This window comes from Cyprinodon tularosa, unplaced genomic scaffold (genome assembly GCF_016077235.1).
Source record: "Cyprinodon tularosa strain WSP-4 unplaced genomic scaffold, ASM1607723v1 ctg180, whole genome shotgun sequence".
In the NCBI taxonomy this organism is placed as follows: domain Eukaryota; kingdom Metazoa; phylum Chordata; class Actinopteri; order Cyprinodontiformes; family Cyprinodontidae; genus Cyprinodon; species Cyprinodon tularosa.
In genome coordinates, this window is record NW_024038609.1 from 745,225 (window position 1) to 759,872 (window position 14,648).

General features: G+C 39.3%; 1 long non-coding RNA gene across 1 annotated transcript; it reads left to right on the forward strand.

Moving 5' to 3' along the window:
• Nucleotides 1-5,090: 5,090 nt before the first annotated feature.
• Nucleotides 5,091-6,346, forward strand: LOC119781634. Its single transcript, XR_005280594.1, has 3 exons — nt 5,091-5,196; nt 5,881-5,956; nt 6,068-6,346. It is a non-coding gene; the product is annotated as an uncharacterized LOC119781634 (long non-coding RNA).
• Nucleotides 6,347-14,648: the final 8,302 nt, after the last annotated feature.

The window sequence follows — 14,648 nt, forward strand, 5'->3', positions numbered from 1 at the left end:
GAACAGGTTGGCTTTTCAGTTTGCTTCTATATTTGTGTAGAAAGGCAGCAAATGTCATGTCTTTCCTTTATTTTTAACCATCAATCATAACTGCATTTTGGAGCAAAACTTACCCAACAGTTAACCTATGATTAGTAGTGTTGCGCCAATACCAGTATCGGGCGGGGCCCGATCCAGCACTAAGGCTACGTTCACACTGCAGGCCTTAATGTTCAATTCCGATTTTTTTGTGAAATCGGATTTTTTTGCGTGTCCGTTCACACTTCCAAGTATATGCGACTTGTATGTGATCTACTGTGTGAACTGAAAGCGTTCAACCGAAGTGTCCCGCATGCGCACTCGAGGACGCGATGACGTCACATGTAGCAAGCGTCCTCAGTGTTTGCGGAAGCAAACATGACTCGTAATACCGCAGCGTATATTGCGTTCTTTAAGTTCTTCTCCAACAGGAGCAGGCACATTACGAACTAAATCTTTTTAAGAATTTCAAAAAGAAAGAGAGCCAGGTTCCGGTAAGACCCTTCGAGTTTGGTCTGAATCGAGCTATCTTTCCAAATATGAATTAAGTCAGCAACCTCACTTTCTCTCCATTGACTGCTCTCTGTGTTATCTTCCGCCATGGTTGTTAGTTTTTCCCGCCTCCGCTTAGTAGGACGCAGATTAGTAACGTTTAGTAACATTTGTCAAGTATCAATGACGTGTAGGTCGGATGAATGCGACCTGGCCGTACAGACATAGGTCGCATTTAAAAAGATCAGATACGTATCGGATTCAGGACCACATATCCAAGTGGCCTGGGTCGCATTTGAAAAAATCTGATCTGTGTCGTTCAGACTGTCATAAAAAGATCAGATACAGGTCACATATGGGTAAAAAAATCGGAATTGGGTCACTTCAGGCTGCAGTGTGTACGTAGCCTAAAATGCTGGTATCAGTATGGGCGAGTACCAACAAATAGGGCACCGATACCATTTTGAGAGGCAAGTTCATTCTATTGTTACCCATTGCAGGTAGGCAATAAAAAGTTCTACTGGATTCACTTTGTATTAGTCTTTTTCCTGCTTCACAAAGGTAGGCGGCAGCTTGATAAAGCCATGATGGCAATTATTTTACATGCAAGTAGTATGCAGCTCTTCATATATATACACACACACATAAATTTTGAACAGATGTTATCGGTATCGGCCAATACTGCACAGCCAGGTATCGGGTATCAGTATCGGGGCCAAAAAATGGCATCGTTGCAACGCTAATGTTTGAACAGCTGTGAAGAACTATGCACTAAAGTTATGTGGTTTTGTTTGAACAATTAAATCCTGAGAGCTGAAGCTTTGCTAGGGCTCAGGACAACACAGTCTTTTTGCCCTCTGAATCTGCTGGCAGTTCATTTGCCATCTCTAAGAACGGCTTCCTTTTTGCTATTAAACTCACAACATTCATTTTTGTTGGCCACAGCACAGGATCATTGAAATTAATGGCATGATTAATCTCTGAGTCACTATGCCTCTCTCTGTCTCCTCAAACACACACTGTTCCCCACCCTGCCCCCAGAGGTTATCCTGTGCTCCTTTCTCTATACTTTAAAATCACACTGGACATCATTCTTCTGCAATTCCATTCCTGGACCTGTTCCTGACTCATCCTCAGTTTATTTTTTGATATTTACTCAAGCCTTTGGTTTCATCTTCCTTTTCTCTTTTTTGCTGTTCCCTGGACTTCTGAAAACCTGACATTCTTAGTTTGCAGCAAAACGAACTATAAAAGTTGCGGCCCTTCGTTGTCCTGGTTAAATCATTTTATGTTGGGGTGGGGGGAGCCTGTATTTTTAATGGTCCGAGTCTGTCCTAGGCCTGGGACAATTGACCTGTCCCTCCCTGTCGATGGGCGTGATCCCAATTATCAGCTCCTACTTTGAATTGCTGCCCTCTGTGTAAAGGTAATACATCAAATATATTTTTCCTAGTTTACGCGACATTGCAGATTTACCAGCCCTAAAGGGCTAAAATATGTCTAATTTTTGTGCTCATACTCTGATAAACAAAAGAAAAGCTAATCCCAGCTCTTCTGACCTAAAATACACTGTTGTAATTCCTTTAGGTTTTCTGTTCTTTATTTTAAAGTTTAACTTTCTCTCTTTTCCTGATTACTCTTAAGACTCTGCATCTGCAGCAACTTTGGTTTTTATCAGGTTAAAATCTTTTTTTTTACCTCCAAATCCCTGACTCTGGTTCCTACCAATTAATGAAATATAAACTGAATCAAAACATCATGTCCAGCTGTGGGTTATTATTATGTTTTTAATCAGTCATATCGGAAACACCTTCAGCAGCGACAGAGCAGCTTCCTAACAAACAGAGCCTTTAAGCACAACTGCAGGGATCTAGATCAAATATTTTTATTTTTTACTTGAATTTAAGGCTGACGGAAGGTTTTCCAGATTTTATTTAGACACAAGTTTCTCTTAAAATATATATACACCAACAATCTTGGCAGGTTATATTGAGTGTTCTAGAAGAGGATAGAAAATCTAGCAGAAATCTAATCTATTATGATTCAGTCTTTCCACTACTATGATGCAGCAATAATACATACTACTATGTTATTTGCATTACTGCATGATATATATAGAAGAAAACAAACAGATAAAAGTTTGCTGGATGCTTTAGAATAACAAATTAAACAGAACAATGTGTAGAGTTCACAGATTACCACCAGAGGGCAGGAGAGCCTTACATGAAAACTAGAACTGAGTCATTACAGATATCTTTACTGAGGAACATCCACCTTTTGCTTTATGGTCATCTCCAGCAGTCATTAGGCGACAGGAGGAATATAAACTATTAGATCAGACTCATTATAAATGGGTCTACAACCCTTGTTTCAGTCTGTTCCAGACAGATTAATGTAGATTATAACCGAAATATTCTTGGATTTTTCAATGCTTATAGACTCGATCCTCATTATTTCATTTGGGATGTCCGCCAACAGAGCCAAGTTTGCAATCATTTCAAAGTTAGGCGCATCTTCATGCAGCTGTTTATGGTCCTGTGATTGTCTGCAGGCAGCTCATCATCCTTTGAATAATTATCTGACTTGTTTGGAATTAACCTGTGATCTGGCTCGGTTTCTGTTTTTTAGTTAGGAAGAAAATGTTATTTGAGAATAAACTTCTGCTAACTGACATTTTTTATTTGGCTGAAGTCGTTTTACAGTAAATGTGATTCAATGTGATCATTAAATCCAGTTATTATTGACGTGAACACCAGGGGAGGATCTAGGATTCTAGGAGATCAGGGGCTTAGCCCCGAGGGTGAAGATGAGCGTGTAGACTTTCTGGTAAATCACGTTCTAATGTAAAATATGACAGATTAAAGAATTAATTTGGATTAAATAAATTTCTAGTATACTACATGCTATCACACATAACAATTCCAGCTCCATAACATTGGAAGAAATTCATTTACCTGCAAGTCTTTAACTGTTTATTTCTTTCTTCAACAACAACAAAGGGAGTTTTTCCTCTCCACTGTCGCTACAAGCATGCTTAGTGTGAGGGATTGTATTTGAGTCAATGAGTCGATGCAATCAACTGGTTTTCCTTAGACAGAAAACTTTGTATCAATTTGACTGTATGATCTGGTTGAACTGTAAAGTGCCTTGAGATGACATGTGTTGTGAATCTATATAAATAAACTGAATTGAACAAGCTCTGTGGAGACATTTGATCATTATTTGCCAAAGTTATGAAAGGGAAATCATATATTTTAGCAACCTGATATAATCTGCTTCCCCATAACATGGGAAAAATTAAACAAATCCTGTGAAACTGTCATTATTTTTCCATATTATGTTTGAAACATTTATTATTTTATATTTTTAAATCTTAAATAGTTAATAAAAATATGTCAATTCTTAATTCAAAATGTCTGGAATAGCATTACATTAGTCCAGCTGTTTTGGTTTGAACTTTTCTCTTGAAATATATTTGTAAATTGTTAGATAAACATTTAAACAGAAAAGAAATTTCATAAAGATCATCAAAGGGGAAACAGATTATATCAGGTGGTTAAAATATACGATTTCCCTCTCATAACTTTGGCAAATAATGATTTAATGTCACCAAATCCACAGGATTTGTTGTTGATGATGAGTTCATGATGACCTATGAGGTAAGATCACTGTCAAAATAAACTTGTGCATAAAAGCATAGTTGTGTGCATTTTAGTCAGAAGTTGTGCATAACAAAAATTTGTAAACTCATAATAATTGAAATCTCATTCAAAACATGCAACATACAGTTTAAATAGTTACAACTTCAATAACTAATAAATACAAATTTCAAGTTTAAATTTGTGCTTTATTCTTTATGAACACAAACAGCAGCGGCTGTTTGAGAATACGGATTTTTTCTTTGAGAATACGAATTCACAACAGTGGTCTGACGTCACGGTTTCCAAGGCTGGTTAATGGAGCACAGAGCAGGAAGATAGGAGCCGCGCATGCGTACTATGTGTTCTTTCAACTTAGTAGCGGCAAGATGACGGACCAGGAAGCTACGGAGCAAAGCCAGGTAATCTTTAACATTTGTAACTTAAATCTTTATGTCTGTAGTTGATATTCAGACATCTAACTTTATTGAACTTTCTGTTAGGTACAGTTAGCGGATATCCTAAACACGGCACACAGTCTTGTGTCATTATTAAACCGAAGGTTAGGCTCTTCAGGGACTGTGAGGCCAGTTGCACAAGAAAGTGAAAGACAGTCTGTTGAGGGACAGTCGAGGCAAACAGAGACAGGTCCACAGTCAGGACAGCTAAGATGTCCTCAGCGCAGTGGTTCAGTTCATCAAGAAATGGCTCGGTAAGTTTCATCTTAGTCAGCCTGTGTAGCAAGCCTGCGGTCTGTGTTGATCTTCTGCATTTCTGTCAATTTAAATTTGATATTGAATAAAATAAGCTGTATAAACATCATCATCATCATTTTTTCAGATCATTTTCTGGACTTTTTCGCCGAGAGACAAAAGGGAAAAGACGTTTTACACCATATACCCGACCAAAAAAACGTTTTCTGGGGAACTTTTTTCTCCTTGAGAAACAACGTTCCAAAACCCCCAAAGGAGACGAAGAACTCCAGCTTATATTGGCTGGTCTGGGTAAATGTTCTCTCTTAGTAACAGAGAGTTTAACACATACAGAGGTAATTCTTCTTCAGACAGCTAGGGCCTACTAACCTGACAACAGCCAGATGCATGTCTCCCTCCGCCCAGCTAGGAGCTAGGCGGAGGGAGACATGCATCTGGCTGTTGTTGAGCTCGCTGTCTGAATGACGGCGCGCACTGATACGAACAGAGAGAAAATAGGACCAAGTGATAACGACGTGTGACTTTCTCCACTACAACGTTTTTGGGATGCAAAAATATCACTCTTTTGAACACATAATGTTTTGGGAAGAGAAACGTTTTATTTCGCTGGGTCTAGCAAACCTGCCGGACTACTTTCGGCTTGACCAAAACTGGACGAGAACTCTGCTCACAGGATGCTGCCAGGGGTAAGTCAGTGTGATTGCATGCCACTGGTGATGGGGATGCCATACAGGTTCATGTCAAAAATACCGAACTATCCCTTTAAGTATAGTAGACTAAACTATAATCTGTTTCTTTCTTTCTTTGTTTCTTTTTGGTGTTGGAGCTATTCTATCCACTGACTTTTTCTGCATCCTGTGATAACTGAATGAGCCGATGTCTTGGCTGAATTTCCCCATATAATTATATATATTCCAAATCAGTGATCTCTCCTTGGGTTACGGAATAGAAAATGTAGAAAATAATTGTATTTGTTATATGTATGATATTGACTAGTAACTGAACTTTTTTTGTATAAGCTGACAGATTTGTTGCTTAATGCATTTCCAAGGCTTGCAAGCATCAATGGTGGCTGGTTGCTATACAAGTCTACAGGTATGTTGTAATGAAACATAAACTGTTAAACTCATGTTATACAACCAGTTTAACTCCGTGAATGTGCATACAGTTGAGTAAATGATGTCTGTAAATGTTTAACATTTCTAGGTGGTGGTGGGCAGCGCAGATTAGTTGTTATTCCTCCTGATTCTGATGGTTATAGTGGGCACCAACTGAAGACCGTGAGTGGAAATGGAAAATGTACACTGTACATAACTCCTCTACAGGAACAAATTGAAACTTCTCCATTACCACCAGATGCAAAAGAATTTGAAAACATGCCTAAAGCTCCATGCACCACCTGCAACAACATGGTACCACTCCAAGCTCTTCCGTTTCACATCAAGAGCTGCAAAGAGGAAATGATTTATCTCAGCAGCTCCCCTGAGAATGTATGTGTCACTCTCCGAGGGCGGCACTGCGTTAGAAGGAGGTGAGGCAATGCAACAAGACTTGGTGGAATATGTTTTATTGGTGCTGCAGTTCACCAATACACCGACACCCATTTTTTCCCTGCCAAACACAGCAGCTGGCTTTAGCTTTTTTGGCCACTCCCACTCCACACCAGGTGAAGGGGTGACAAAACAACAATAAATTATTTACAAACCCAACACAAAATAAAGAGTACAAATAAATATTTACATGCATGCAACTTAGAAACAACAAATCCTAAAGTCAATCAAGAAATGAAATCAAACTTAATATAACTTAACTTTAGAGTATTATCCTTCTTAGCTCACATGGTATGCTCCACCCTTCTAAGGAGACACACCAGGAAGGTAAACCCCAATTAACACAACACAAACTGAAATAAAGAAATGAAACAAAAACTATCTGTTCTATAAATAAATCCCAATTAACACAACACAAACTGAAATAATGAAATGAAACAAACTATCTGTTCTATAAATAAATATCAATTAATAGGGATGGAGCCTCTGCTCTCCATCACAGTATGTCAAATACTGGCTATAAGTAATAAAGTGTTGGCTGTAATTAACCAAATAATTGATTACATGTCTATTAAATGGACCAAAAGGTCTTCAGATACTTCTAATTTGGGTCGCACTCGTCCACTAGAAACTTCTGTGGTAAGAACACAATGTTCTTCTTGAGAAAGAAGATCCATGATTCTTGAGAATCATGGATCTTTCTTTGAAGGGTTAAAATACAATCCATAACATCCATGGGTATATCAAGAACAGTTGATGCAGATGTTAAAATAAACACCTCCTGATTTACAATATATTGGAAATAGTCCAAATCCAAATTTGGCTGGTCTAGAACCTCATTAATTCTTGAGAGAAGGCGTTCCATTACATGTCTCTGCAGTGGTTCCTGCAAACATAAAAATTGACTAGTTACTTTTTAGACAGCACAAATTCAATCCTTTTTTTTCTGTTAGATCAAAATAAAAACAAGATTGACAACTTAAAAAGTCAGGAATCATGAAATAAAAGTGTAATTTTACATGAAAAATACCGTTTGTTTATGTACTTGTATGGCTGAGCTAATATCTGTTCACAGATTGGTATAAAGACAGATTCAAAATACAAGACAAAATGTGGATAGCTTTTTATTATATTAGTATAGAAGTAATTTGTCTGAAAAGTGTAGTCTGGCATAAGTAGATAAAATGTTATTTCTAACCTGTTACAAATAACAGGTTGAAGTTAATTTTAGAGGTGGTAAATTATTAAAATAATGCTGTATTTGTACTATATTGTATGATTTTTTTTAAAACACTACCTTTTGGCAATTGGATTTACGTTTTAAACTTAAGCATTGAAAAACCAATGATTATATACTTAGATTTTATACTTTATAAGCGAAAAAGCAGTTGTTCTCCAACCAAAAGTTTGCCACCATTGCAGCTGAAAGTTCGTCCAATGTTGTGCTAACCTCTTGGAGAAAGGTTTAATGTGCAAAAAAACACTAGAAGCAGTGGCGGCCGGCCCATAGGGGGCGCTGGGGCACCGCCCTCCCTGATAAGAAGAGAGAAACGTAAAATATATTTTTAGAAATTAACTCATAAATGTCAGTTTTACTCTCTAGACTGTGTAACTATAAGCAAAACAAATTATATAAACTACATTTCCCTATCTACTGTCATTCATTTGTGGATTTTCCCAGACAGACTCCTACCGTCTCTGTTCTGGGGGCGCTGATCAGACAGCCCCACATTTGCAGAGAATCTGTCAATCATGTACTATTGCTAGGTGAATTTAATGGCCAATCAGCGTCTCGGAACTTTATGGTCTTGGGGCGCTGAAAATACTGCGCTTTAACAGGCTTCTGAACCCAAGAACAGGTGCAGACAATTAGAGGGAAGATGACGAATGTAACGAGCGAGATGCAGCTTCCACCAAATTAGGTGAGATCCTTATTTATCTACCCGTTTGCCAGAAGAACACCCCTGTTGTAGGATATGAACATTTCATGTCATGGTTATTGTGACTGTGACGAATCCACCTCGTCGCTTAAAACAACCTCTCTAACTTTGCGCGCCACACACACATTCCTGTTATACTGTGTTTGTGAGGACCAATACACTCGCGCTGAGATCAGTAGCTCCATGAACTTAAAACACACAAGCTGTTCCTGGTTACCTGCTGGCGTATTGAGGGTGCACACTTAATATTTCAGTGGGGTTAGCCGTGTGTGTGTGTGGGGGGTGTGGGTGTGTACGTGTTTATGCGGGGACTTGTCATCTTCAGTCTGGCTGCGTCTTTGCTGGGTTCAAACCCAGTTTGGTGTAATTGAATAAGTCAATGAATCTGTGTAAAAGAATTAAGTTGTAAAAATTATTTGTTTTTGTATATCAATTGTTTGTGGAGGTAATATATGGACAAAACTGATTAATGAGAAGAAATCAGAAATAAGAGAGCCTGAGGTGAGGGGCTTAAACTATTTAATGAGGGCTGTGGGAAGAAAAGCGACAATTTTTGTTTTCTGTTTCTTTGTTACATTGCTGGTAACTGGAGGGAGGCTGAGGCCCAGAGGATCTTGTATATGTTTAGTTTCTTTTGCACCCTGTTTTGAGTTTTTGAGCACAATAAATCAGCAACACCGGTAACCCGACTGAGACTGGATTCTTGGAGGCCAAAGAACCCCGTCACAGTGACCCAAATCATCACTGTTACTGTTATTATATAGTAAATTAAATCATTACTGTTAAATTGTATTTATTGTCCAATTGTTTATTTGAATTCTTATTCCGGGTTAGTTGGAGACATACACTAGGCTATATCAGCCCCACCAAAAATATTTTTCACCAGCCGCCACTGACTAGAAGCTAAAGTAAACAGTAACACTTTCGAATCATCATTAGAGACTAAAAGTTGACACTTGATTTAAAACTAGTTTGCTTTTGTTTTTAAAGACCGGTTAGCTGAAAACAACTCTTAATTTGGTTAACTATAATGCCTCTGTTCACCCTATTTAAGGTGAAACTGGTTAAATTCCTTTTTAAAAGATATCAGCCTAGGTTCAATCATAGAAAATGTGTGCACAAAAAAGGGACAGATTCTAATATATTTGCAGGGTGGGAACTATAAATCTGATAGGATTTTTATCTTTTTATTGCTGTTTTGCACAATATGCTTAACTACATATTTTTTGTTGTTGAATATTAGAGATTTTGCAGATATATTTTTTATAAATACATTGTTTAGATTTACTTATATCTTTCTACCCCTTTTATAGAATAGAATAGAAAATCCCTTTATTGTCCCACAATGGGCAGATTTACAGCAGCAGAAAGATTATTGAAAATGGTCACACAAATGAGGACCTTAGAAAAATGTATAAGAATAACATAATAGGGAAGAGTTAAAATATAAACAATACAATACTGTAAAGTGTTTTAACAATATAAAACTGGAGAATTAATAACCAATATGCAGCTATGGACATTTTTACAGTAATGGATATTTGAAAATAGCAGCAACATCAGAGATGTGCAGAATGACAGCAGCAGGTTATTTAACTGACTAAGGTTTCTATCATTACATTTGATTTTATTTGTTCCTGCTCCCGGTGGTTGGAACCTTTATTCCACTCTGGATTCTTGTGAGTGTAGTCTTTGTTCACTTCACAATAAAAAAGAAACAAATAAACAGTTTTGAAAACTTCTGTATTCATTCTTTTCCTGCTTTGTGTGTCAACGTTTACGGTTGCTAAGCAACAGAGCATACGGCGGTAAAACCCGCCGAAGGGTAGACCTCGAATTCACAGCCTAAACTCTTCCGGTCTCCTTATTTTCAAGGACTTCGAAAGATCCAGTCTAGGTAGACCGCGTCCTTGGAGGACACGTCCTAGGTTTTCGAACAGAGCCATTACCTGGCTTTGCTCCGTAGCTTCCTGGTCCGTCATCTTGCCGCTACTAAGTTGAAAGAACACATAGTACGCATGCGCGGCTCCTATCTTCCTGCTCTGTGCTCCATTAACCAGCCTTGGAAACCGTGACGTCAGACCACTGTTGTGAATTCGTATTCTCAAAGAAAAAATCCGTATTCTCAAACAGCCGCTGCTGTTTGTGTTCATAAAGAATAAAGCACAAATTTAAACTTGAAATTTGTATTTATTAGTTATTGAAGTTGTAACTATTTAAACTGTATGTTGCATGTTTTGAATGAGATTTCAATTATTATGAGTTTACAAATTTTTGTTATGCACAACTTCTGACTAAAATGCACACAACTATGCTTTTATGCACAAGTTTATTTTGACAGTGATCTTACCTCATAATGACCGATCAATACTCCAGTTGGTGCATTGGTGAGGTAGTTGATGTTCCAGGCATCGAGATGTTTGTCAACTCCAGCATCCTCAAGCTTCCACCTGAGCAGTCCTGTTCTGATGGTGGTGAAAGTGCTAGAAAAGTCAAAGAACATGAGTCTAACGGTGGTGTCCAGGTAGGCACCTGCTCAAGCAGGTAGATGGTGGTGTGCTCTACGACGATGTTAGATCAGTAGGCAAACTGCAGCGGTTTCAAAGAGGGGCTCACCACGGTACAGATGTGGGCATGGACGAGGTGATCCATGGTCTCCATCAGAAGGGAGGTCAGGGTCCAAAGTGGGCCGGCTCCTTTTAGGAACCGTTACCCCACAGGAGGTCTTTCAGAAAGTGGGGACCACCCCCAGGCTGAGGCTCAGGTTGTAGATATTGCAGAGGACCTCGCAGAGCTTATCAGCATGGTACCTCAGCAGCCTTGGGGGGGAGTTGTGGGGGGGTAGTTGAGGACAGGGAGGGGGCCAGCGTGATGGCAGTCAAACCGGGTGAAAAATCTGTTGAACTCATCTGCAAACTTGGTGTCACTGTCTGCAGCCCTGCTTGTGGTCCTCTTCCCGAACCCTGAGATATTTCTAAGACCCTTTCACACATATCTGACGTTGTTTTGTGCCAGTTGTCCCTTCGTTTCCCTCCCATAGTCCTTCTTTGCCGCCCTGAACTTTTTTTTTTTTTTCTGGTTCAGGAGGACTTTCAGCTCAGGAGTCACCTTGGGGTGGTTGTTTAGAAAGCTCCGTAGCCGCCGTGTGGGAACAGTGCTCTTTACACAGAAGGTCATGTGGTCAGTGACACCTTCAGTCGGGCTGTTGATGTCATCACCATGAAAGCTTTGCTATGCTCCAGTCTGTGGTTCTGAAACAATCCCTCAGTTTCTCAGTGGCCTCATCTGACAGGCTTGCATGTAGTGACAGTGGAGAAGAAAACTCCCTTTTAACAGAAGGAAAACCTCCAGCTGAACCAGAACCAGGCTCAGTTTGAGCAGCCATGTGCAGAGGCCGACTGGTGTTCAAGAAGATAGAAGCAGACATACAGAAAGAAGCAGAGATACAAATGGTAATTGTTTATCAGCTCCACACGCGGCCCCATCCAGGGAAGACACAGCTAGGCTGATGAGCTTCAAGCCAATTCTTTGTCATAGGAAAAGAAAGAGGTTTACACTGGAAACAGGACAAACTACAATATCCTGAAACAGATATGTTGAAGGTAGCAAAACAGCTGATAGTTTAATCCAGGATGATGTCACAGCCAAACAGGAACAGCCCAGATAAAGTTACTATTATGAGAAACTTGCCAAATATTGCAGAATGGGAGAATAGGGGTTGAATAAAGCAGGAAGAGGAAAAGTGATAGCTATGTGATCCAGCAGCCCAAACATATAGCAGCACAAACACAAACAATAGCTCAGGGTAACCTACATATTTTGGATGAGGTACTGTATAATGGAAGAACCACAATAGGGCCAAGGTAGAGCATCTATCCAGACTGAAATTCTCCCCCACTGGATTGGGCTGCCTCCACCTACATCTTTATTCACCCAACGGCTAAACAAACATCCCTCTGTGGTGGAAAAAAAAATCTATAAATTCCCTTTTACAGATAATGATTTATCAGTTCTGAGTTTCATTAATTCCAGCCTTTGAGCTGCAAGGCTACAAGGTGTCTGAGGGAGAGGGGTTGTATCCTATTAGGGAGTGTTTGGGATAAGATTAATCGTTCTTATAAGAAGCTAAACTGTTTACCCCTGTTTTTATTCAGAAAGTTTTTCTGTTTGCTCCTTGCTTCTGAGATAATTTTGAGTAATGGTATGTGTAGAGTTTAACAGGCTATCTGAAGGCTTAAAGTTAGTGTGACACAAACTTTTTCTAGCTAGAGCTGAGCTGGACATTATGTCATATTGTTCTCATTCCTTGCAAAGAAAATTAAATGCTGACAATTGTGGGCAGATTCTCCTCAACTGATTTTTCTGGGAGAAGTTATGACATTAGTGTCTGATCAAGCTAGGATTTATTCCTGGCCTTAAATAGACAGAGGATGGAGGACTTCTGACTGAATGTCTCCAGGGGCCTGAAGGAGATTCCAAACTCATTTTTTTAGAGGAAAAACTTCAGTCAGCATGGCTCAATATTTACAGATTTAATATTAATATAGAGGTAACAGTTTCTAGAGGGGAAAAAGGTAGAGTTGGGAAATTACTTAAAATGGCTTAAGGATTAAATGGGACTGCAAGATGACATTCCCCTTTTGAAAAGGCTTTTTTATATGGTAAAGATGAACAATGTTTTTTTATTCATCTCCTCCCAAGGGTGTGTTTTGGAAGGATGAGTTCCCACCTGATGCCACTTTGCTGCAATCAAGAGGCAGTGTTTAGAGGAGTGGATTTCCTAGGACTGACGCCAGTTGGTTAACTTCTGCACTTTGGTAACTGACCTGCTAACTCCTCAAACATTGATATTCTTTGTGAAAAAGTACCTTCCTTGTTCTCCTCTAGTTTAAGTCTTGCTGGCTCCAAGTCCGTCTCCCTCGCTGCCTCCTGCACCCATCTTTAAGTGCTCACCTGCCTATCCACCCATCAACACTCCCTTTGGGTCAGTCAAGGAGAAAGTGTGAATCTTTATCTGTGCGCAGCAGCCCAACCGTATTCCCACTCTGCCTGGATGCCTTTAATTCCGCCCCAGACAAGTCCCAGTGTATGAGAACCAACAATCCAGTCTGAGTCTCTCTGGTGTGCCTTTTCTAGGGCGATCAATCTCTCTGTGATTTTAACGAAATAAATCTTTGAAAAGACTCACCTCTGTCTGACTGTGTTTGTGCCTGCTCTAGAGTCAAATGTAGCAACATGTCAGACAGGTGCATTTTAAAATCAGGGGAAAGGCAAAAAATTACTTAAAATTGCTCAAGGATTAAATGGGATGTCAAGACAACATTACCCTCTTGAGAAGGCTTCTTCTTTATATGGTAAAAATGAACAATTTTTCCTTCATTTGAAAAATCTGAAATTTCTCTTCCTTCCACCAAAACTAATTGTTTTTTCCCCCCTGTCTTTTTACATGTGTTACATGGAAGAGAGTGTAACCTAAATCTACTTGATAGATTTAAATACAGGATGATAAAAAACAACATCTTAACTGTCAAACTTAGAACTAAATTAGCAGTCGAATAAAGTTATATATAGCTGATAATGCAATGATCTCAGAACATTGGACCCAATATTCAAGGTGAGACAGACAGTGGGAAAGTTCATAGTGTTTATTTAATGTACAGAACGCAGAGCTGCTCGTCAGCTACAGTTGGCTCACTGGATTCTCTCGCAGAGATAGAAACTCAGGTTAGTGAATGTGAATCTAAGACCGGCCAAGACTATGAGCATAAGTCACTAACATTAGTCGCTTTTTTGAAATTAGAGTCGCTGGAGGGGTCTGAAAAGTCGCTAAATATAGCAACAAAGTTGCTGAGTTGGCAACACTATTTACAGCTGACATATTTTCACCTTTTGTGACTCTGGTACCAAAGGAAAATCAGCCAGCTTTAGCAATAACACATCTAGTTAGCTTTAAAGCTGGAAACCCACCAAACTTTCCTGGAAATTCCTTGAAAAACAGATCAGCAGTTCTGCAACAGGAACCAATGAAGGACATCTCTCTTTCAAATATCATCAAGATCAATACAGTTACCCTCCAAAGGGGCCCATAAACCCATAAAAATGGCACAAGTTTTCGGGAATGCAGCGGCAAATGGTATTGATCATCTCTGTAACACCAAGAAAACAAAACTGTTTCACTAATAAAACTGTCAGACGTTACAGAAAACATAATCCTGCTAACCCCTGGGGAAAGACTGAATGTATGTAAAGTGCTTTGGGAGGCGGGGTACACTATGTATAGGTCGGCAGTCAATAGCA